Consider the following 21,775-nt stretch of genomic DNA (forward strand, 5'->3'; position numbering starts at 1 on the left):
AAACATTAAAATCAAAATCAAACTCACACAATTACAGATTTTCCTGTAGTCTTCTGGACTGAATGCTGCTTTTTTTTTTTTTTTTTTTTGAAAGTGAGGATGTGTTGCATACTAAGACTTGGCGTTGCTCTGAAAAAAGTTCTCTTTCCTTTAGGTAGTGGCTAGATGTTTGGATGTACTAATGGTGCAAGCAGGTTCTCTCCCCTGTGCTGTGCTGGCACAAGTGTTGGTGTGGCTGCATGGCAAACTGTACCAGGGTCCTGATTTAGCTGGAGTGTGATCCAGAAGACTAGCTTTTACACCTGGGTCAGTTTTCTCATTGGTTTATCATGTGTCACTGCAGATTCTTGTGCTGGCCTGAAATGGTAGGGGATGTGGTGGAAGGAGAAGGCAGGATTTCCTAATGCATTTAATGGTTCATCCCAGTTTAGTTTCATTTGAGCTGCAACCCTACTTGGAGTAATAGAATTTTGTCCAGGCTTTTTGAGATGCACAGAGTCAGACTGTGATTTTTTGCGTTTTGTGTCAGTGTTCCCCTGTACTGTGCTGGTTCAACTGTGGCTTATATGGAGGAATTGATCCAGCTGAAAAATAACCTAGGAAAAATTGCATTTCAGCTGAATCAGCTTTCTGATATGGTTCACAGTGTGGCTGTACAAGCAGCACTGCTGGCACAACACAGGACATAGTGGCAGGCCAAGAATGAATGTCAAGGCAAGGCAAGGTTTGCTTAAGCTGTGTTACCTTTGATGTGGGACAAACATTGAGTGACGTGCCAACTAGGATTAAGAAGATGCTTTCCATCTCTGTAGTCTTCTGCACGAGTTAGGAAACCTGCAGGTCCAGGTACAACTCTACATAATTCAGCTGCTGTGCTGAAGTTCCATTGGACAATTTACTGGAGAAACTCTGGTTTATAATCCCAGTACCAATTAACACTACTTGGTATGTTATTGCTCAGGGTTACATAGCAAACTGGTGCACAAGCACTGATTTCTTGCTCTGCTTTGTGCTGTAGCTGGCTAGGCTACACTGCTTTTACTGTAGCTGGGTGCTGTGCTTGTACATAAAGGATAGAGTTTCAGTGGACTGGCTGATGTGAATATACCTAGATCAGGGAACAAGATTCAACAATAGATTACAACACTTGTTAAAATAGTGTTTGAAATGTGATTTTCCTAGTTTAGGCAGGTTACACACTCCTGTTTAAAAGAAAATCCGGTATGTCAGAAGTTCCCAAGTACATTTGCTGTTTACCTAGTTGAAGCAGATCTTACGTATTTGAGACACGTCAAGCTTTTTTTCCCCTTTTGGGAAGAGGAAGGAACTCTTCTTTTCTGGGGTAGATTGAGGAGGGAAGGTTGAGTCTCCCCCCATTCCAAATCCTTGCTGGGTGGGTGTTAGATATGTCTATCCCCTGTTCATGGATTCAGGCCTGACTGTGCTTGTCCTCTGCCATGATCTGACCTAACCATCATGTGGTACGAGGCAAAGTGTAATATCTCCTTCGATAAGGCAAATTGGCTTTGGCTCCTCTAAGATGGTGACAGCAGTCCTTTCCAGCCAGCCTCCTAACTGAGCAATTACTCTTCCTTTTAGCCCCTTTCCACAGGCCTCCCATCCTACAGGGACAGGGCCTGAGGCCAATTATATTGGTCATGATTTAACTCTTTCCAGCCTTTGCAAGGGTTGTGATAGCTTACCAAACTGTTATTCCTAGTCTGCGGTTTAAGGGTGTGTGTTTCCAGGCTTTCTGTATCCATTGTAAAGAGAAGAAGGGCACAATCCCATTTTTTTCTCTTTGCAGATTGTTACGATTTGCTCTCAAATGGATATTAGCAATGTTTGCTTTGGACAGGAAATGTATCAAGGAGGGGGCAGGCTCTTTCTAGCCAAATTGTAACTGAAGTAAAAGCAAATACTTCACATGGTAGTAAGGTTTGGCTCAGTCTCATTTGTTTTGTTGTAACAAGCACCAGCTTCTGTTGGTGGTTTTTGTTGTTTTCTTTTTTTCCCTCCACCCTTCTTTCCCTTGCTTCTCTTCAAATCATGACATAGGGTCCTGGGAATGAATGTATGACAACATGGATGAAATAGCGTTTATTCATTACCAATAAATTCTAATTGCTGCCTTGAATATACACTGAAGAAATTTTTGAAACAAATGTACTACCGCTTATGACTTTGTTCTGGGTATTACAGAACAAATGTTACTAATCAACTGAAGTACAAAACTGAAATGGAAGTGGGGAAAAAGACTGTTTGAGCTACTTTAACAGTTATCAATGTGTTGATGTTGTCACACTCATTCAGGTTAATTATGAGTGTTAAGTGGGGAATACTTAATAAAAAACTGTATTGTTAAAAACGTTGCTCCTAACGTTGCTGCACGTTTATGCTTTCAGATTGATTTCTGGAAGATTGTCCTATCCTGATGGTTTCTACTTTACTTATTTGCAGCTTGCTTTACTTGTGTCTTTTTGAAGCTGAAGGTTAGCCTCTGGAAATACCTTTTGCTTGATAAATTAGTACAGTGCAGCAGAGTTATGTAGTGGTAGTCTTCTGAGTTTAGACGGGTTGAAACAGCAGCATACTAAGAAGCAGGAGGCTTCCATCTTCATTAATCAAAACCAAATATGATTGCCCTTGTATGATGTCCGTTAGTGTTTAAATGTTGGCACAGTAACGATTTCACTGGAGACTTCTCGCTAGTTTGTTTCTGTTTAAATTACTGAACATAACAGAATTTTAATTTTAGCATAGTGATGGCTTTTAAATACTTATTTAAGGAATTATGGAAATACCATGAAACATTTAAAAATTGCTTATTTCATTAAAGTCCTTTATATATTGCACATTTCGGTTACTGTAGTTGATGTTTTAGACAGGAAAGCTTTTTTGTTTACTTCATGTGGAATATTTTTCTTGCATTCATTTTCACTGATAGTGAATGGGGAAGAGAGAATGGAGCAAGAAAGAGAATTGTTTTTTGAAATGCAGTTGATTTTATTTGAAAATCCTCAATTTGTTGTATTCGGCTCTCTCTCCAGGTTTATTTGAAGGATACTTTACCTGACTCGATTTCAGATTGACACTGAAATAGTTAAAACACTATTGTTGGTATAAAAGGACAGAAATCAAGAGTTCAGCAAGGTTCTAGATAGACTGCTTTCACTGGAACAACTCAATCTGTGTCTTCTCACGATTGGGTTCCTAAAGTACCAAAAGTTGAGAATGTTCTCATACTTTTTAAGAAAATTATAATAATCTGTAGTTTCTGCGGTGACACTGTTGGAGGTTTATGCAAGCTTTTAAACTTTAAAGTTGAGCAAGTTTCAATCACTAGTTGGATTTGAATTGATGATGATAACAAACACTGTGCTAAGGAACATGTTGCTCCAGAATATGGAGGTGCCATGATGAACTGAACATGTGGGTTAAGACCATCATGTGAGATTTATGGTTTGTTTTTTTCTGGTTTGTCTTGCAGGTTGCCATCACGAAAGCCAAAGTGGATTTCTCCGGTGTGGTGTGCCTGCCCCCTTCCGTCATTGCTGGAAATGGGCTGGACGGAGGAGGGGCTGGCGAAAATGATGATGAGCCGGTGCTGGTGTCACTTTCGGCGGCCCCCAGCCCTCAGAGCGAAGCTGTTGCCAATGAGCTGCAGGAGCTCTCCTTGCAGCCCGAGCTGACCCTCAGCCTCCATCATGGCCGAAACCCCAACCTTCCTCCACTCAGCGAAAGGAAGAATGGTAAGTGGTACAGTGCACTCATGTCTCATGTAGTGTATCCTCACCACAGAAGTACTGTGGTGGTGTCATGGTACGTGTTCTGATGACACTGCTGCTTCTTATTGCTTCTTACAATGTTTTCTTTGTACAGAGAACTAATAATCTGGAGTTGATAAAACTGATTTACATTGTTCGATGGGAAGGATTGACATTACTGGCTGTGGAAGTTCCAGAGAGCTCCAGTGATAAATGCTTTAGGTTATTGTTTTAGGTGAATACCAGAAACACTTCCATGTGCTTTGTGGTGACTAAAAGTTGTGCAAAGCTGAGACCATCAGTCAGAGGAAGTGTTAGCTCCTCTTCAGACTAGCCATCTGTAGAGGTTTCTTTGCCACCTTGGTCTGCACTTACCAAGGGTGAGTAACTTTCTCACTGCAAATGTCTGAAAGGTTCTGTCAGACTTGTTAGAAGGAGGAACAAGACCTAGAGTTAAAAATGAAATACCCTAGCAGGCCTTCTAATCCTAGAGTGAGAATGACCTGCCTATGTTTCTCAAGTTGCGGGTAGCTTATGGACAACTATGGCATGAATCCCTCTGACTGTTTGGTGGGTGACAGTGGAGTGGCAAAATATAGGGTCGCTTGGTGACCAGAATTCCTGGTTTTGGAAGAATGTGAACTGTCTGAAGCTGAGGATCACCAGGCTGCCATGGAAGCCTTTGCATGTTCAGCTCCATCCTGTGTCAGGCTGATGAAACCATTTGATAACTGGTTCTTTCTGTTCGTGAATTCCTCTTGGTGATCTCCCTTCACTCTGCCCTCTGGGGTATATGCTGGTGGCTCTTGGCAATATGAAGGTCTTTCTAGAGTCTGAATTCTTGCTATCAACTTCACCTGCAAGATACTATGGATTTGAGCATAGTTGAGTCCTGGGTGCCTTACAGTGTTGGGCATTATATAAATTACACAGAGTTGCATGACAGAGCACATTGGAGATGCTGGGGAGCTTTGGAGTGGCTTTATAGCCAAAACATAATGCTTATGGTAAAACTGTACGACAGTAATTTGAATTGGAGGGATACCTCACTTGGCATGCCTAGTTCTTTACCTCCAGAAACTGAGCATGCCCTTCTCTGAACAGCGTATCAGTGTTTTGCTAGCTGGAAGAATTAATTAACTTCAATCCAAAATATTGGTTTTTAAGAGGATAAAAAGAGTTTCCTCATTCCTGCACATTATAGCATCATTATGTGATTACAGTCATGTTTACAGGCCTTAAAAATGGAGGAGCTAGAAACTGCAAAAACAGAACAAAAAGCTTCTAATCCTTGATGTTTGCAGTCCTCTAAGTATCAAAGACAACAGATAGAGATAAAGGTGGTGGTGGTAAATAAAAGAGAAGAATTTGGAATATTTGTCAGCATGGTAGGCTGTGGTCTCAACACATCTCAACTAGTGGTAGATCTGGGCATTTTGTAGTTATGAAGGCAAAGAGAGATTTCAAACACATCTAACTGAGGTAGTTTTGAAACTGGTAGAGGGCTCGAAAACAGCATGGGAAGAGCATATGAGCCTTTGTTTCCAAAACCTGACAGCTGACCACTTGAAGGTGACATTGTGAATTTACTGGAGGCAGGGTTCTTTTTTTTCTTAGTGGATAAGACATGATTAAGGGTCCTGAATTGGGAAGATGCAGTTTATTCTTGATGCCACAGGGAAAGGGCTACTAGTGTTGGGAACAGATAAGAGTACCTTTTTAGGAAAATGAAACTTAGAGCAGCTTTGAATGGATACAAGCAGGACACAGCAGCATTTGTTGTGGTGAAAGGAAAGGATATTCTGTTACAGAAATGAAAGAGTCTTTATACGATTCAGTTGTTTGGATAGGTTTAAAAATTGGTATCTTGGGAATATTTTACAGAAATAGTTGGTTTTCCTCTATCAGAATAATGTTATTTTTATGGACTCAACCTTGAATCTATATCATTGTGGGCTGCAAATCTGCTTGACTGGAACAGGTAAAATAGAGTTGGGTTTAAAAAGTATTTGAAAAGGAACACCTCTGCCCATACCTTTTGCCAAAGAAAATTAGGATATTCCCGGAAATGACTCATTAGGTGGGTCTCTTCAGAACTGATTCTTTATCAGGGCTCAGCACAATAGTGGAAATTTTACTGCTGGAGGTGCAGCTTTTCAGACAGGGCATAAAGTCCAAAGTCCCTGATCTAGACTACCTGAATATTCCTTATCTTCAGAGGTATACAATGCTCTTTTCTCCTAGGCTGCAGTATGTTGTTATGTGTTGTTTGTGTTCCCATTCATTAAAGCATTGTGGGACTGAAAAGTGCTGTTGAAATATGGTTATCTGCAAACTGTCACAGCATAGAAGGAGACTTGGCTTAGTGAGCTGTTGAGAAACATAGCTGATGCATTTTGAATTAATAAACTTGTTCCCTCAAATGGGAACTTTTCAGTTATCTTGGGGTAGAGGTTGCACAGCTGTTGAGCTTGTTAAAGCTCGTTTTTTAAAGATGGTGTAACTTTGTTGTTGTGCCTTTTGCTTCAAACCTGTTAAAAAACCTTTAGAGATGATCTGCCAGTCGAGATGGCAATCTGTTTAAACATTTGAGCGATCCGAAGTGGTTGTAGAAGCATATCTTGTGCAGTGAAACTGCTTCTGTGACAACTTGCCAAATTCAAGGTATGAGGAAGATTCAAGCTGAGTGGCAGTGGGAGGGGAGGAGATGGTAAATAAGAGACTTGCTGGAAGCTGCCTATCTGTGTCAAAGGGTCTCCTGTTTGCAGTTCTAGACAGGCATTGCTGACTCACAGCTGAACTAACTACTTATGCTGAGCGCTTCTAACAGGTTAACCCTTTGCGCACCTTTTGCTTACAGAAGACTGTTTATCTGTAGATGTCTGTAGAAAAATATTGCATGGATTTGTACTGAATCTGTTACTTCAGGCCATGGTTCTGGAACATAAACTACTAGCTGAGTTAAAATAGAAATTTCTTTGGCATGTGAAGCATCATGGAATTATGTATCCCATGGGAGAACTGGGAGTGCAGTCCTGTATGCACATGGTGCCATATGTCCTAGGACATCGGATTCCCTTTGGTTTTTTTTTCTGCTCTTGGAGAACTGAAGAGCAGCAAGAGACAGTTTCTAGGGGCTTTCTTGTTGGTCTGGTTTTGTTTCAGACCCAGGCTCCTCTTCATATTCTTCTCCCTTATCACAGCTACACGTTATCCTTGTAGGTGTGTGTTCCTACAAGGATAGGTACAGCTAGACAGATGAGTGTAAAGACCTTAAACATCTTGACTGAACAGTTGTTATTAAGTTACACTACATTAAAATGCAATAAAAGCTATTAAGGATATGTGTGAAGTATTGGAACATAACAGATAGACAGGAAACAATTTCTTGTCACTTCAGTGGAAGTGATGTGGTATGATGTTAGTAAAATATTTTCACACAATTATTAGGTTCTATTCAGACATCAAGCTTAATGGAACATTTAAGGTGTAGTTATTTAATATTTCTTTGTGCTTCACAGTGAATTTTCTATCCAAAATTCACATTCCTTCTCCTTTTTTACCCATGTTCATCAAGGCCTTGACTTTCTTTATGAGAGATTACCTGTGACTGACTCATTCGTTGCCACACAAGCCAAAAAAAGGTCATTACAGAGTCATCTGAAGCTCTTAAGTATATCTTGATTTTTCTCAGTCAGCTGTACTAAGATACCAAGATAACTTTTCCCAACCCTTGGGGCAGGGTTAGAGCAAGTCCCCGATGAATGTGGTTACAAAAAAGAGAAAAAACAGGTGATGAATATACAAATCTTACGCAGTTTGATAATTTCTGGTCAAAATTGTCCTTCTATTTAACTTTCATTTGAGATTATTATAATTGCTCCAGTAGCTTATTGACCCTCTCTCTTGACCCGTTTTTCCCAGATGAATTCATAGTTATCTTTGTCCAGAGGTCATGAAAAACATTGTGTTAAAAGCCTAGGACAGTCCTGGTTTCTTCTCTCTGTAGGCTCATTAAAGATGAGGTAATAGTCTTTCAAACAAACTGCTGCATTTTATGATTACAGGTTTGGACAAAACTTGTACCAGCTTGTCAGTTTTTGGGGTTTACTTGATCTGGGATGCTTGCCTTCTAGAAAATACCATATGTGCTGGGGGGAAGGAGACTAGTTGGAATGTGTGGAATTTCAGTATGACTCGAAGTCATGTAACAGGCATGTGCTTTAGGTATCAGAAGGTACTCCTGTTTACTGTAAAGACAGAGTGCTGTACAAAGCATGGGATTAATTGTTGCCACATAAGCTGTTGGTGATTATACTCACCTACAAAATGGAGAGTTGAACTTTTTAAATGGTTTTAAGGAGCTAATTTAGTGCTTGTGTGCCTATGCCTGATTACTGTTAAAAGGCAGGAGTAATATTTGAAATGTTTATTAGGCCACCTGGTTTTATTTTAAAGAATTCTATAGGTGATTGCTCCTATAATTCTTTTATTAGGTTATATGTTCCTGTCTCCCTCTCCTTCTTTCCCTTTCCCATCCTGGATTGTCATTACATTGAATGCAGTCAGATTCAGGATTTATTTAAAATATAACTTATTATGGTGTTTTTTGAGATTTTATAGCTATCTTCCTGCTACTGTGACTTTAAAAACATTGATAATGTTTTCTTAAAATCATGTCATTAAACTGTCCTTTTAAAAAGTGAATATTGTGACTTGTGAACTCATTTAAGAAGTTAGGCGTGTTTGTTTATTAACAAGGGTGGTATTTTATTCCCAAGAAAGGGGTTTAAAGAGACAGGATTATTCTGAAGTTATTTCCTCAGGTTTTTTTGAGTTTTTTTTGTTCTAGTGTATATCCGATTTCTGGAATAGTGTGACTCAAAGTTACATTTAATTACCAAGTGGTGGTTACTGCCTCATCCAGAACTTACATGTGAAGAAGATTAAGTCTGTATTGTAACAAAAGGATCAAGACAGGAAATATATAGCTTTCTCTGATCTGTTCTTCACACACATTCCAATGAGGCTTGCTGTCTTCTCTTGTGTGTGAGTAAGGGGAATGGTTGTTAGAATAAAAACAACCAGTCTATGTTGGATAGGTTTGTGTTGAGAGACTTTATGTCCCAGGAGACTATAAATTTAGCATGCTGTCTGAAAGTTTCTGATAGAGCTATGAGATTCAGAGCATGATAGAAATGACTGGCCTGTTACTGATGGGAGCTACTAAACAGCTGAGAAGCAGTAATCTCTTGAAATATTTAGAACAAACTTTTAAATAGTGATGGGGGAATAGTTGAGCTGGAAGGAGTAATGCCAAAGGCAGCTTTAATGTGGTGGCTTTAACAAGTTAGCTCTCAACACAGTTTTTGTTCGTTCCTGATCAAGTTAACAAGATTAATGCCCTTCTCCAGTCACTGGTTTGTAATATTCCTCTCCCTTCTGCTTCTCTGTTCCAGTTTCTCTCTTATTTCGTTTGCCTTTGAGGTTTCAAGGTTCAGGGCTGATCGATGAACATTAGACATATAATTTGATAGCTATTTAAAAAAAATAATTCCTTTTTCATGAATTTAAACTGCTTGCTAAACAAGTCAGGCTGAGGTCTGGGCAGCTGTTTTGTCTATGTGAGTAAGGACTTCTGTTGCTGGTTTTGCTGTTTTAAGTATTAAGGGTAGTAATGGGGAAAGGAAGTCTGGTTATTTAAAGGGAGAACGCCATTCAGCAGGATCCTCAGTCTGTTCTACTGAAACAGCGAATGGCTGCTTCACGCAAGAAAAATTGCACCATTTCACAGTAGTCAATTGCTGCTAGTACTTAGCAAACTGAATCCTAGCTTTGCGTGGTAGCCTGCTTCTGTAATCTGTGGCTTTTGTCATGAAAATTTCAAGTTTTCTATAATTCATTGATATTGGGATACCATCAGCCACTTCTGCAGCCTGTAAGTCTCCCTCTGCCACAGTCAGTACATTACCACAAAGTATAATGAAGGAACCTCTGTCTGAAGGGATTCGGTAGTGCAATCTTCATCTTCCTTGCCGGTCAAAGAAGCAACATCCTGGTTAATGCTTTAAATTTCATCTGTCTGTTCATGGTCACTGACAGTGCATGTGTAGATACTTCAGGGAGTTAAGTGATGTTCCTGGACACTGTAGGAAAGATTTCCTTTCTGCTTTGATCATACTGCTTTCCCTTATATTTCCATGTATCACCACAAAAAAGAAGCATACATTCTGCTGAAAATTGATGGTTTCCTTTATTTAATATGGATATTCAGGGTAGGTGTTGAAGTGACTTATTTCTGTCACTAGTGTCTCTAAATTCTCGGTATACAGTGCACCACTGCAATTCCTTTCCATAAGGATGCAGAGCAACAATGAACATTTAGGCCTGCAATTTTTGTGTAGTCTGGCTGCGAAGCTAGGACTGCATAAGTGTGGCATTTGAATATGAGAAGCCCAAATGAGCTGATTCTTGGCCTTTTACAACATGCTACTGATGTAAGGAGAATGGAAATCAGATAAATACTATAGTATCATCACTGTAAGGGATTTTCCTGTATTGTTTAAAGCTGCCAAATGAGTTTCTGCTGCCTCCTTTGAAGCCCCAGATGTGTTGTGTGGGGGAAGGAAGATATGTTGCTAAAACCTGCCATGCTCTTCTCTCAGCTGTTGAGCAGCTGTTGGGGAGTTCTTGCATCTCGGTGCTAGAGAAGCCCCGAAGTTATTTAACATTGAAGGGGTCAGAAAACAGCACTAAAGCAGTTTTGCACACCCAGTTACTCATCTTTGTGAATACTATTGTGGCAGGAGAGGGATTCTGACTTGCTACAAAGGGATTTTAAATCTAAAAATTGGTCTATATCTTTGATGCAGAGCTCAGTGTATTTTTGGGCTTGGTGCAGATATATGCAGTTACTTAGATGACCTAATGAGAAATGACAATGAGCCTTGGGGAAAGATGAGGAATAAGGGAAAGCTGCTCTGGGGACAGAAGTGTTGGAATTAGTTTGTTAAGATAATTAAATTATCTGTTGGGCAAATTACTTGAGACTCTTTAGAGACTGAAATTGAATTTCCTTTCTGTTGGGAGCTAGAATCATCTAGTGAAGAAAGATTTAATTCTATTTTTGTCTTTTACTCAAGAAATATTTGACTATAAAAGTTTTGTCCACCATTCGAAATAACTTGAAACTAATCATCTGGAGGTGGGAAACATGGCTTAATTTTTTTTTTAACCCCTGGACAGGTTGGATGGAGGGTGTGGTCCACAATGGGAGAAGTCTGAAGGAGAAAGGGTGTTTTGTTTGTTTGTTTTTAAGAAACAGACACTACCATCTATTTGGAAGAAGTTCCAGTCCTTTGTTACAGTAGCTCAGGTTTAGTGGTCAGCAAGGGGAGTTGATAGGGATAGGGGAATAGTGCAATTATTAAGAAAAAGGACTGGTAAAGATTGAAGGAAAGTGACTGATCTATCAGCAGGATGTGTATGTTTTTGGCCATGTTGTTACAAAGCAGAGGATGTCTGCATGTTTATGTTAACACTGGGTCTCCTTGTCCTTGGAATGAAATTGCCCCATCAGCAGAGCCCCTTAGGGGATTGAAAGTCTACCCAAGACGTCATCCTTCTCTTTTAAAAGGGGGAAAAACTGCCAGTTCTAGTGTCTCTGACCCCTTCCTCCCCCGTCCCTTTTACTTACAGAGCATCAGGGGCGGACCTTACTTCTGCAAACTACACATCTTGCGTTCCCCTTTGAGTATTCATTTTTCTTCTAGCAGTAATTTGATTCTGGGCTGTTCCAACTTGCCTGTAGTGAATAAGCAGAGAACTGCATGTTGAAAGACTGCGTTTTCTCAGTAGGCACAGTTTTCATCATATGAGAATTTCTTGCAAGTTTTGAGTGAGATTAAAGTTGAGAGGTCCTCTTGGATTTTTTTTTTTTTTTAACATATCTATCTATATATAAAGAGAGGTCTTTAAGGGATTGTAACTGTTGAGAAAAGGATCAGCATGACACTGCTGGAACCAGAAATGCAGATGACAACACTCCAATCAGGTATCACCCCAAACAGATCCCATGGGTAAATTTTGCTGGTGAATCATGGTCGCTGAACTATATAGGGAGTGCCAGGAGGCTACATGACTTTGAGTAAAGACAAATTAGAGAGTTGTGGTAACTTCATGTGCAGGTTGCAGATGGATACTAGTTGGATGTTAAATACTGATCACTTTAGAGCTTCATCAGAGATAAAATTATCTTTCTGTTCTTCATTTGTTGGTCCCCAGTGTTAAATTTAAGTGCCTCGTGAAGATTAGAAAATCCCCGTCAAATCTAGGACTTGTTCTAATGAAATTTCCTCTGTTTAGCTTTTGGCTGATTTATGCAGTTTTACTGTTAGTTATTTTTCGATGAAACATATTCTTGGTACTTTGGAGAGATTTAAAATTGTGTATTTTGGGAAAAATGCTTCTGCTTTGAAACTTCCCAATGCTTGTTTTGTATCTTGAGAGACTGTTTCCTTGAGAATGAAAATGGTATTGTGTTTATATAATTTTGTCCTAAATACTATGGTCTTTTTGTGATTCCGCGCTTACCTGTTAGATATGTATAAAGTTGCATTTCTGACGTGTAAGACATGCTAGAGTGAGAATTATCTGTTAATGGCAGTATGGTGTACTTCTGTAGGGCATTTTTATCTAAGGCTTTAGAACATTCTGTAATCATGAAACTTAAATATGTATAGATATGAATGACCTCTGTTCTATGGATGGGAACAGAGACTGACTGTAACCTTGGTAAGATCCAACTGCAAAATAGTAGTAGCCTAGGAGTTTGGGTTTGCGTTTGTGTACTCTTAATCTCTTGTATGGTGTTGCCTGAAAAGCAGCGCGTACATAATGCCAAAAGTGTCAAGACAGACTTGTTTCTGAAAGTTAAATGCTTTTTCTTTTCCTCAGGTAGTGACTTGGAAACAGACAAGTAAAACAATAACTTCATAGTTTAATATAGGTTTTTTTTTCAGAAATTGCTGTTTTATTCCTGAATTTGTGGCATTGATTTCCGTAACTTAGAGTCTTATGTTCTGTAAAATATTTGTGAAGATTGTGTATGTCTATAAAGATCCTGTATGACCTTTATTTTATAGTTCTGATATATGGTTGTATTCTTTGTTGTTTAGAGAACCTAAGTATGTTTTTTTCACCTCCTGTTGTAGATAGGAAAAGCAAGAGAGGTGTTAGGGCAGGGCTACATTTTATGTGGAATACGTAGGTTTTGTCTCAATTCAGAAGGGTGTTTGGACACAATACATCATTCCTCTAGTCATACTCTTGCAGTCTGTGTGAATTTTAGAGGTAGGATTTAGACATTAGCAAGGTGTTTGGTATTGAACAGAGTGTGCGTAGCAAGACAGTACCTAATCTGTCTTTGTTGTAAAGAAATTATTTTTTTTTCTTGGTAGGACAGTTGTTATGTAAAGGCCTGAAAAACATGTTTACCTCGATGTGCTTTATTTCTAATAGGTTTCCTAATTATGGTAATTTTTTTGCAGACAAGGAAGAGCCATGGAATTTACATTTCAGGGTTCTTGTCACTGAATTTGTGCATGATATTATGGGGAAACTCACAGAATAAAGTCAGACTTGTTAAAATTAGGGAAAGAGCCTTCATATTAGTATTACTTTTTTCAAAACTGTATTTGTGGCTGTGTTTCTTGTTTCTTCCAAATTATGAAAACTCCTGAGGCTTGCATTTAATTCTTATGGTGAGAGTTTCTCCCACTAAAGAGTACTTGTATGTAGCTTTCGCTTAAGTCAGCTAACCCTAGTCCTAGATTATGCAGTGGCGTTCTGCAATGTTGAGGCAATTTCCTGGCAAGCCTAGCTTACCTAATGAGGGATACAGATTTATTGCACCTCTTCCATCAGTGGCAGCTCTATTTTCTCCTGGATCAACCACTGCTGGAAAAATACTAAGCAAGAAGCAGGCAAATGTTCACGTAAATGAATTCACAGGATTGTTGGGGAAATTAAGTATGACAACAGGATGGAACCATGTGCATAGTAAGTTTTAAAGATCAGTCGTGAATACTGAAAGTGTATTACAAGCTTCTAGGTAAGGAAAATGGCTACTTGATGCTGAGACCAAATTGTTCAACTTTTTTTTCTAAAAAAATTTCATATTTAGTGACTTCAGCTGCTGTTGGTTGCTACTGTTATTTGGCTTAGTGAGGTAATTAAGTTGTTTGTTGGGCAAACTACTTGAGACTTTTTAGAGACTGAAATTGGATCTCCTTTCTGCTGGGAGCTAGAATCTTCTAATGAGGAAAGACTTAACTTCTCAAGGCTTCTTGGTCCTGATGTTCATTTCCAGAAGCCCTACTGGAAAGATGGAAGCTGGAAACAGTTGTCCCAGTCAACTCATCCAGGTTTCTGAACAGCCATTGAAGAAGTAGGAGAATCATGGCCTAAGCTGGGTAAATAAATTATCCTGATAGACCTTACACAGCTTGCACTCCATAGACCAAACCTTCTTAAAGAGTGCATGTCATAAGACTGTGCTTATTTAATGCTTGGGTACTAATAGGAGTCCACTCCAGAAGTAACAGTATCTGAAGCCATAGCTGACATAGGAAGAAAAGTTTGTATTCCATGTTGGTGGACACATAAAAAGTAACAGATTTGATACTAAAGAGGAGAAAACATTCTTAATATTTTAGAGAAAGAACTGAGGGGTAGAATACAACTTTACTATTCTGGGAGCAGAATAGCTTAAGCAGGAAGGGACTATTTCTTCAGAACAAAACATAAATGAAGCACAAACAATATGACTGGTGAAGTGCACGTTGTATTAACCAGAAAAAATTAAACACACCTGTCAAACCAAAAAAGGGAAGAGTGAAAAAATCAATACAAGTGATGACACCTGAGGAAGGAAAAATAAAAGTGAAAATCAGGCTGAAAAGACATTTCAAAAAGGCAGTGGACCCAGAAAAAATTCCCAAAAAAAGAGCAGAAACTTAACTGCTGCATTTGACATCTCATTGGACTACTGAACTTGTTTGAAGAACTATGGTATTACTGACCCAGTCATTCAAAAAGCGGTCCTGCACAGTAAGGCAAAATTCTACATTCATATTCAGGAATATAGTTTTGGAAACAGCCCTGTGTCAGTTTGCGTGTTTTCATTCTGTTGAAAGTGAAGGTGATGTGCAGGTCTATACCAAGCTCTTAGCAGTGGGAGCTCCCTCATTAGCGTTTTTCTCTTCTAAGAGTCACTTGGTCCTTGTTGCTGCCTTGACTCTCAGCATCTGACTCATTTGTTTTCTTTATTTGCTGATTCCAAAAGCTTGCTGTTTCCTTCCCATCATCTACTTCAACCTAATCTCCCTATGTAGCCTCTTTTTTTGTTCCCCCGAAGCCTTTGTGTTTTTCATGTCACTACCTAATTATCCCATGTGGAGATCTTGCAAATTCTTTTGCTGTTGGTCACTGTTCGGTCAAGATACGGACTGAATAGTTTGTTGATATGACTTGGCTTCGTTCTGTAACAGGCTGTTTGACCCACTGAAAAAATGAGTCATGAATGTTTTTGTTTGTTTGTTTTTTTGTTTGTTTTTTTTTTTTTTTTTTAATATGAAGAGGGAAGAGTGCTAGAAGAATAGGGTTTTTTTGACACAATCTACAATCCAGTAACACTTAAAAGTGTTTTTGAACACTTATATGAGGCACTCATGCAAATTAGGGAAATCTCAGGAGTTTTGTGTGCTGCTGGTCTCTATATGCAAATTTTGTGCTTAAATGGCAAACATAAACTTTCAAAGATAATATAACTTCATTTCTTTTAGTTATTATTGTTCACGTTTCTTTTTCTGACTTCTAGTAGGTGGCTGGGCAGAAATGTGTGTGCAGTACACATACAGAGGTGCATTCAGCCAGACAGATAAACTCTAAAATTCAGATCACTTTTTGCAGATGTTTTGCATGGATAGGTAAGAGTTATTGCCACTAAGGGTCACTTAGAGTCTAACAATGCATTGCCAGAATTAATGGACGTTGGCACTTGGCCAAATGGCTACTTTTGTTAATGAATTCCATTTCTCCTAAATTTGCTCTACTTAGAATCTTCTTCATTTACTGTTCTGGGTAGCATTGGTTTGCTTCTGTGCACTATACTGTGGTTTGTGCTGTCTCGGTATATGTTGCATGTTAATAATTGTCTCTGTGTAATCTTAATTTCTTTCTGTGAGTATACCAAAAAAAATGAAGATCTCTTCAACAGAGTGTGATCTATTGGATAGCATCTTTGGGTTTTGATATGTTGTTCCATTGACCTGCTGAAAAAAGATCTTAGACTTTATTAGAGATCAAGCCAGGTATGCAAACCAGAAGCAGGTTGTTCTAAATTGTTAGAAGTGCGGTTTAGATGAACAGGAGGGTTTTTTCCATGCATATTTAGAGAACAAAAGAAGTGTTGTTTTGAAGTCAGCATTGTAAATGAACATAGAAATAATTCAGTTCTCCATGGTGGATAAAACTTGACTTCTCTGGTCTAATTTGCTTTGTATCCAACTGGTTCTGAAAAGGGAACCATCATTTCAGCTGAAAATTAGTGTCATCTTGAATCAAATGTAAAACTTCACTCATTTTCAGGGGAAAAGTTGCATTTCTGAGCTACTTTAGCTGATTAGGGATAAATTAAACTCAGTTTAGGACAAACTGATGCTGATCCCATTCATTCTTTCTTTTAAAACACAGCTCCCAAGCTCTTTCTCTTCCTTCTTTAAAGTATTTAGTTGAAGTGCTTTAGGATGTCAGCTCCTAAACTTCTTTTAATGGGAAGAAAGGGGACAGCATGTCTGTGTATTCATAGAAAGGAGGTGTCCCCCTCTTCAGCTCTTTTAGGACTGACAAATGTTAGAGCTGCAGTTTCTGTGGTTGGTTTTCTCTCTTCCCTGTTTTAAATAAAGTTTAAATTCAGTGCTGGCTTTTGGTACTCGTAAGAATAACCTCTCATTCATGCACTAAAATGCCTTCTAACTTCATCTTGTTTTTTTCAAGCACCTGTTAGTAGGATTTTTTTTTGTACTGTTCTTTTCATTTCCTAGTAAGAGATTTTTCTAGTTGTGAGTTTTTTCCTCTAGTTTTTGACATTTCATTTTGTTTGACTAGTAGAACTTAAAATACTGATTTTTAAATTTTTTTTTATTCCCCTGCCCAACTTAGAATTTCAAGATTGCAATGAGTTCTTGAATCAACACAATCAGGATTTTGGTTTTGGATGGAGGGTGGAGATGAAGGGAAAACACTCCTAGCTTTATAGTTTGCATCATCACCATTTTAAAAGTAGAACTTTTGATTTCAGTTTGGAATCTATGGCATTTGGAAATGTAACCTTCTGTATCTAGGTAGCAAGTTCCTGGGGAGTGTAGAGAGTTCCCTGGTTGCTGGTACAGTTCCCCAAGATGTGTGTATTCTCAGTCGTGATAAAATGACTATTCACTGGCTTTTAACCAGAATCCTGCATGTGATCCAAAGACTGAACAAAGTTATGTGAGCTTCATCATCATCATGCAGTGGGAATTCTTTCCGAAGCAGCAAATGGGATGTTCCTGAAGTCAGCTTTAAATATGGAAATTTTTATGCCAGAGCTACTAACTGCATGAAGTTCTGAGTTGGCTGTTATAAGACATGGAGTGAGGAGTGCACAACTGTAAGCTGCACATTAGTGAGTTATTCCATTCATGAAAGATTTGAACAGAACCTTTTGCTGCCTTTTATCCCTGTGATTAACTATTGAGTAATCAAATCACTGTGGTGTTGTGTTAGCCAAACTAAAGGATTGTACTGAAACTAAATATATAAAGGATGCTTTTTTTTTTTTTTTTTTTTTTTTTTTGGTCAAGAATGAGAGTCTACAATAAAGACTACTCATTAAAATCACTTAGTTGAGCAGTACCTATTTCTACTGACAAATTTAAACAAGAAACTGCTGGAAGTCTATTAAAACCTGGAGGAAGTATTTGTTGAAGTCTTAAACTACCTTTTAAAAATAGTAATTTTTTTCTCTATCTGCTTTGAAAATACTCTGTCCATTCATTTTATGCAGTGAGTGTTACACTACAGGTTGAGAAAGAGGGAGTAGGAAAAAACACACAGGCAGCTTTTCGTCTTTATCCGTTCTATGAACTAAGATGAACTCACAAGGGCACACACAGGCTGCATTTGTTCTAAAACAGCAAAGATGTGGTAGACACAAGACAATTATTCACCAACTGCTTTGTTTCCTAACCTTTCTTATGGCTCCAGCTTACTTTAAAATGTAACTATTGAGAAATAACTTTAAGGGAGGGGGGTGTGTGTGTGCATTTTAACCAGTTTCCAATCTATGTACTAAGATTGTCATCATCATATTGAATTTTTTTGTATCATTCACCAATTGCTATTAAAAACTAAATGGAAGTTTAAAATGCATGTAAACTCATGTCAGGTTTTATATGCTGGAACTTTAATCAAAGCATAGTCTTCCTTGCTGCGAAATTAATGCATTATGTATAATGGGCCCTATTTAATTGCTGTCATCATATTCTGTAAGTTACCTGTTCATTTACATGATGAATATGAATCAGCCTTTCTTTAGGAACATAGTTCAAGTGCATGAGCAAAAGGAAGTAAAGAAGAATTATTTAAATCAGCTTCTTATTTGGGGTCTTTAGGCATGATTGTATAAAAATTACTTAATGATTATTTAAATAGGCTCAGACTGATCATTGTTATCTTTGTGGCTCAAACTGATCATAGTCATCTTTGTGGCCTGCCACTAATTTAGGTTCTGGATTAATATCTGAACCTGTGTTATGCTGAGTCTCTCTAAACTGGTATGATGATTACACCATGCATGCTTTGCCTAAAGGGATACAGTGCAGACACACATCCGTTCTGTCTTCCAGTTACCTGGTTACTCCTTGCTATCCAGTGTTTGCCACATTGAAGAGATGGCTAATGTTTAACAAAGCATTCCATTCCTGTGTGATTGCAGAAATTCAAATAAGGGTTTAGATTCAGGATTTTTTTTTTTTTTTGTAATAATGGGATTCATGTCCAGTCTACATTTTGATTACAGGTATTAAATTTTTTTTATATCTAAGCTTCAATATGAATCAGTCTCTAATGTATGCCCAGAGCTGTATAGATTAGTGGTGGGGATTATAAGTAACTGTTGAGGTTTTTGGAATGTCTCTGTTGTTGTGTTTTGATGTTATGTGGAAACTGACATAGAAAAATTTTAATATTTAACTGTTTGCCATCTGCTGTTACCAGTCTCAAATGATTCCTGCAGCACAAAAAAAACCCCTAAAACCCAAACAAAACCCAAACAAAAAACCAACCCCCAAACCCCCAGGTAACCTACAGCTTCGTGTTGCATCTGGATGCTCCTTGTTGCTGAGCTGATGCACCTCAGTTCAGACTTACAGCACCCTCTGCTGTTCTGACCTCAGGGCTCTTCCGAGAAGAGACTGACACTTACTTCAAATTGTCTTTCAAATGGAGAAACCTCCATTCAGCTTGTTATCTTGGGGTGGTCTGAACTGTTTTTTTCATTTGTCGCTAAGGAAACATGAGCCCTGCTTCATGGAGGTGAAACTAGAATCTTTATCTTAATGGAAGAAATATTGGCCCCCTCTTCCCTCAATTTCTTTGTCAAGAGAATTATACTAACAGAATCAATATAGGAAAGTAGTTTAATTACATTGGCACAGATCCCTTTTGTGATTAATCTTAGTGTGGTAACTTAGCAATAGTTTAAGTAGGTGAGGAGTCATAAAGAAACAGACCTGGAACTACCCTTCAGGGTCACAGAGCCCACTCCCCTGCTGTTGCAAGTAATCAGGTCCTATACTCCCCTTCATAATTTGATTGAACACCAGTTTAAAAATTTAGATTTCTCACTTGCCAGCAACTCATACTGGAAAGCCGTCCTAGAATATCTCTCTTTGATTAAAAGTCTTTCAGTTTTCAATACTAAATGAGCATCTCTGTCAGTGTCTTTTAGTCCAAATAGCTTTTTGTAGTTGAACTGATGCAAACCTTAATGCAGGTGAAATATTTTCACTAGAAGAAGCTGCATCGACTTACAGTATTCTTAAGTAGTCAAGTGCTAAAGTAGTGTCTGCTAATGTGACCTGCTGAGTACTTTTTTGTATCTTTCTATCGTGATGCTTATTTTAAATCAGATCCTCTAAGTAATGTTAATGATATTTCCTAGGCATTATGCACAGCATTGGAATCCCAACAGGTTAGGAACCTATTTAACTATCCAGTTTGAGAAGTAGGTTGAGAAATGTATTTATGGTTCTTTGTAGTCTTTTCCATTTTCTTTGCCCTGATTGTTTTTTCTCAGAAAAGAGCATATCCCAAATAAAGAAGTTGCAGTTTTCAGTGCAGCACAAGCCGGCTTCTTCAGCCTGTAATGATAAGTGACCTTGATGAGATTTTTTTTTTTTTTTTTTTTCCCCCCCCTGCTGGAGATACTCTGGCTGAGGCTGGTTTTCCTTGTTTATGCCTTTCAATATTTGAGATTTGGATTTTGCATTCATTGATGTGAACTCAAGTTAAATATATGCCTTTTAAAAATAAATTGAGTAGTTTTGATTTATTGAAGTTACTGACACTGAGGTACCACCAGTTAAAAAGTACAACTCTCAAAACTTTTGGTTAAGCTCTTCAGAAAGTACCTTGAGCTTGACTTTATTGCAAAACACTCCCAAGGCTTAGAGCCTTCAACATTCTTCCACTAAAAGCTGAAATAAACAGAAAACACTTTGCAGTATGCCTTTGCTGACCCCGTTTTACCTCAGACTAAGCAAGAACAAGATCCAGACTAGTAGGCTCCTTATGAAGAAACCTCTATTGCTGATCTTATCTTGAAAATCCAGAGACTAATGTGAGTGTCTAGAACAGTGTAGTATATGAAAAGTGGTCTCTCAGGCAGGAAAATTTCAGCCCATTTAAAAGTCAAAGCTTCTTTAAGTTTAAGCTAGAAAGTTACTAGCAACCTAAATGGACCAGAAAAGACTAACAATTTTAAACAGAAATGCAGTATTCTACTGAAGTTTCAGTTGGTTTGACTTTTGTTTTGGGGTGAGGTTTTTTTCTTGGTTGGTTTGGGTTTTTTGTTGGATTTTTTTAAATTTTATTTTGATTTTCATATAACTTTAAAGGTACTACACACAATCTCATTTCTGGGTTGTTTTTTTCTTCTTTTCTTTTGTTAGGCTTTGTTTTCTTCTCCTCCTTGTACTGGGCTTTTGCATTATGGTGGCAGACTAAGTGACTGCTTATAATAAGAGACTGCTCCACTCCTCCCAGTTTTCCTCAGAGAGAGGCACTCACTGTTTGCTGTGGTTGTTGATGTAGTGCCTGGGAAGAATGAGGTTTTTTGGACCACTTCCTCGTCACTCTCTCGCTAAGGGAGCCTGCGTCATTGAGAAATGTTTAACCTTCTGGCCCTGAAGCAGGACTGGAAACTTTGCTGCAAAATCTGGAAGCTAAAACTAGATCTTGAAAATGTTATTTATGCGAACTACTCTTTCCTTTGATTTAATTAGGACAGGAGATTGCAGACCGTGATTTAGAGTTTTGAGTAGCTAATAATTTGGAGAGTGAGCAAGAGGGAAAAATTAGTTCTTTAGTGAAGAATGGTGAGTAACTGGTTTAGGGGAAGAGGACAGAATTGTTGGGGGCAGAAGACGGAAAAGTGTGGGAGGACTGTGTGGGGAAAGGCTGTCCTAAGATCATAATTCTGGCTTTGTCAAATGCTTAAGTAGTTCTCTCTAATTTGTGTAAGGAGGCTGGCTGTGCATAATTTTATTCATATAAGACGGTGGTTTCAGGATGCTGATAGCAGAAGCACATCCTGAAAAGCATTGTGAAACAGGAGCTTTCAGACTTAATCTTGAAGTGTGAGTTGGTTGTGGAGAGCTAGGGTCCTAAATTGTGGTGGGAGCTCTTCT

At 38.4% G+C, this 21,775-nt stretch overlaps 1 protein-coding gene across 1 annotated transcript in view; it reads left to right on the forward strand.

The window, feature by feature from the left end:
• The first annotated feature begins 3,686 nt into the window (after positions 1-3,686).
• Positions 3,687-21,775, forward strand: part of MRTFA (myocardin related transcription factor A) — a 76,574-nt gene continuing 58,485 nt past the window's right edge. The window contains exon 1 of the mRNA XM_075050864.1: positions 3,687-3,752. The gene's annotated coding sequence lies outside the window, so the exon portion shown is untranslated. The remainder of the gene's footprint in view (positions 3,753-21,775) is intronic.

The sequence above is a fragment of the Buteo buteo genome, chromosome 19 (genome assembly GCF_964188355.1).
Source record: "Buteo buteo chromosome 19, bButBut1.hap1.1, whole genome shotgun sequence".
Classification (NCBI taxonomy): domain Eukaryota; kingdom Metazoa; phylum Chordata; class Aves; order Accipitriformes; family Accipitridae; genus Buteo; species Buteo buteo.